The sequence below is a fragment of the Coregonus clupeaformis genome, unplaced genomic scaffold (assembly GCF_020615455.1).
Source record: "Coregonus clupeaformis isolate EN_2021a unplaced genomic scaffold, ASM2061545v1 scaf3221, whole genome shotgun sequence".
In the NCBI taxonomy this organism is placed as follows: Eukaryota; Metazoa; Chordata; class Actinopteri; order Salmoniformes; family Salmonidae; genus Coregonus; species Coregonus clupeaformis.
The window spans coordinates 6,911-10,000 of NW_025536675.1; the positions used below are offsets into that span (position 1 = coordinate 6,911).

The 3,090-nt window shown below is 40.4% G+C and overlaps 2 non-coding genes across 2 annotated transcripts; both read left to right on the plus strand.

Moving 5' to 3' along the window:
* Positions 1 to 201: 201 nt before the first annotated feature.
* On the plus strand, positions 202 to 321 carry LOC123489717. The gene has a single exon (XR_006660610.1). It is a non-coding gene; the product is annotated as a 5S ribosomal RNA (ribosomal RNA).
* Positions 322 to 1,504: 1,183 nt separating this feature from the next.
* On the plus strand, positions 1,505 to 1,623 carry LOC123489718. The gene has a single exon (XR_006660611.1). It is a non-coding gene; the product is annotated as a 5S ribosomal RNA (ribosomal RNA).
* The last annotated feature ends 1,467 nt before the right edge of the window (positions 1,624 to 3,090 follow it).

A 3,090-nucleotide genomic window follows, 5' to 3' on the forward strand; every position in this document is an offset into this window, starting at 1 on the left:
ACCCCCACAAGACCAAAAGAAAAATATAATATATATATATATATATATATATATATATATATATATATATATATATATATATATATTGGAAATGTAAGCAAGGGTTGAGTTCTTCAGTTTGTGTCACAAAGTCGGGATACGTTTTGTGTCCCTTTCAGAGTGAGTGACAATTGACTTTATATAGTGTACAAGAGTTTTTCTGCTTACGGCCATACCAGCCTGAATACGCCCGATCTCGTCCGATCTCGGAAGCTAAGCAGGGTCGGGCCTGGGTTAGTACTTGGATGGGAGACAGCCTGGGAATACCAGGTGCTGTAAGCTTTTGTCCCAGTAGAGCGTGCTCTTTGTGTCATGGAGCTAACTGCCTTTTATTTATCACCCTAATAATATCATGGATTGTTATTGGACTAAATGCAGTTTCTGTGTGCTGCCCTGCCCTGATCAAATCAAATAATGGACATTGCGTTTCCCTCAAAATATAGGCAGTACATGCAGCCTTTGTTTTTAGTCTAGGAGACAGTCAATGTCTGTAGTCCATTAGGGCACTATAAAATCCCTTCAATGTTTTGCCTGATTCCGTTAATTCCCAAGTTCCCTTTTCTCCGTTTAGATTTCCCCGTTGACCGTTTGTCCCTGTTTTGGCAGGTTTTCGCTCTCAAAAGTAACCCTTTTTAATAGCAAAACAGCACAATTGGATGTTCTATGTCCACAACAATGTTTAAACCCTATCAGATGACCAATTGTGAGGTCTGGGAAAAATGTAAGACATTTAGATTTTGGGGTGTAGTTACCCTTAAATGCAAGCGTGCACCAGGAAGAGACCTTTGTTTGGTTAAGCGGTGTTTCTGTAGAACAAATGGCCACTGGAGTGATGCAAATGATCACGGTATAATTCTGCCAGGCAGGCATAGGCTACTTTGTAGTTAACATTTACTTGCGAAGGTTTTGGGGAAAGCCATTCCTTCCTACCAGAAGAAGGTTATCATTAGCATCATCGCTAACGGCTACACAAAGTGTAGATATACGCGCGCACCGCACACATGCACACAGACAGGGGCATTCCTGTGCCGTTCAGAAAGTTCATGGAAATACGAATCACTGATGCATTTTGTTCATGCCTTATGATTGACTTGGGCAAATGAATGTGTTTTCTAACAAGTTGAATAGATTTAGTTGATTTCTTACTAAGTTCAATAAATGTTTGAATATTGTTGCATTTCGGTTTAATGTCTGGATTCGTGATTCGTCCGCAACGCCATTTTATAGGGCCCTAGTCAATGAACTTGTCATAAATCAACATAGGATATGCCCTCTTCCCCCCAACAAGACTCAAATATATATATATATATATATATATATATATATATATATATAAAATAAAAAATATATTGAAATGTAAGGGTTGAGCTTCTTCAGTTTGTGTCACAAAGTGGATACGTTTCTGTGTCCCTTTCAGAGTGAGTGACACATTGACTTTATATAGTGTACCAAGAGTTGTTCCCTCGCTTATGGCCATACCAGCCTGAATACGCCCGATCTCGTCCGATCTCGGAAGCTAAGCAGGGTCGTGCCTGGTTAGTACTTGGATGGGAGACAGCCTGGGAATACCAGGTGCTGTAAGCTTTTTGTCCCAGTAGAGCGTGCTCTTGTGTCATGGAGCAACTGCCTTTTATTTATCACCCTAATAATATCATGGATTGTTATTGGACTAAATGCAGTTTGTGTGTGCTGCCCTGCCCTGATCAAATCAAATAATGGACAGTGCGTTTCCCTCAAAATATAGGCAGTACATGCAGCCTTTGTTTTTAGTATAGGAGACAGTCAATGTCTGTAGTCCATTAGGGCACTATAAAATCCCTTCAATGTTTTGCCTGATTCCGTTAATTCCCAAGTTCCCTTTTCTCCATTTAGATTTCCCCGTTGACCGTTTGTCCCTGTTTTTGGCAGGTTTTCGCTCTCAAAAGTACACCTTTTTAATAGCAAAACAGCACAATTGGATGTTCTATGTCCACAACAATGTTTAAACCCCATCAGGTGACCATTTGTGAGGTCTGGGAAAAATGTAAGACATTTAGATTTTGGGGTGTAGTTACCTTAAATGCAAGCGTGCACCAGGAAGAGACCTTTGTTTGGTTAAGCGGTGTTGCTGTAGAACAAATGGCCACTGGAGTGATGCAAATGATCACGGTATAATTCTGCCAGGCAGGCATAGACTACTTTGTAGTTAACATTTACTTGCGAAGGTTTTGGGGAAAGCCATTCCTTCCTACCAGAAGAAGGTTATCATTAGCATCATCGCTAACGGCTACACAAAGTGTAGACATACGCGCGCACCGCACACATGCACACAGACAGGGGCATTCCTGTGCCAGAAAGTTCATGGAAATACGAATCACTGATGCATTTTGTTCATGTCTTATGATTGACTTGGGAAATTAATGTGTTTTCTAACAAGTTGAATAGATTTAGTTGATTTCTTACTAAGTTCAATAAATGTTTGAATATTGTTGAATTTCGGTTTAATGTCTGGATTCCGTGATTCGGTCCGCAACGCCTATTTTATAGGGCCCTAGTCAATGAACTTGTCATAAATCAACATAGGATATGTCCTCTTCCCCCCACAAGACTCAAATATATATATATATACAATATATATATATATATATATATATATATATTGGAAATGTAACAAGGGTTGAGCTTCTTCAGTTTGTGTCACAAAGTGAATACGTTTCTGTGTCCCTTTCAGAGTGAGTGACACATTGACTTTATATAGTGTACCAAGAGTTGTTTCTCGCTACGGCCATACCAGCCTGAATAGCCCGATCTCGTCTGATCTCGAAGCTAAGCAGGGTCGGCTCCAGGTTAGTACTTGATGGGAGACTGCCTGGGAATACCAGGTGCTGTAAGCTTTTGTCCCAGTAGAGCGTGCTCTTGTGTCATGGAGCAACTGCCTTTTATTTATCACCCTAATAATATCTTGGATTGTTATTGGACTAAATGCAGTTTGTGTGTGCTGCCCCTGCCCTGATCAAATCAAATAATGGACAGTGCGTTTCCCTCAAAATATAGGCAGTACATGCAGCCTTT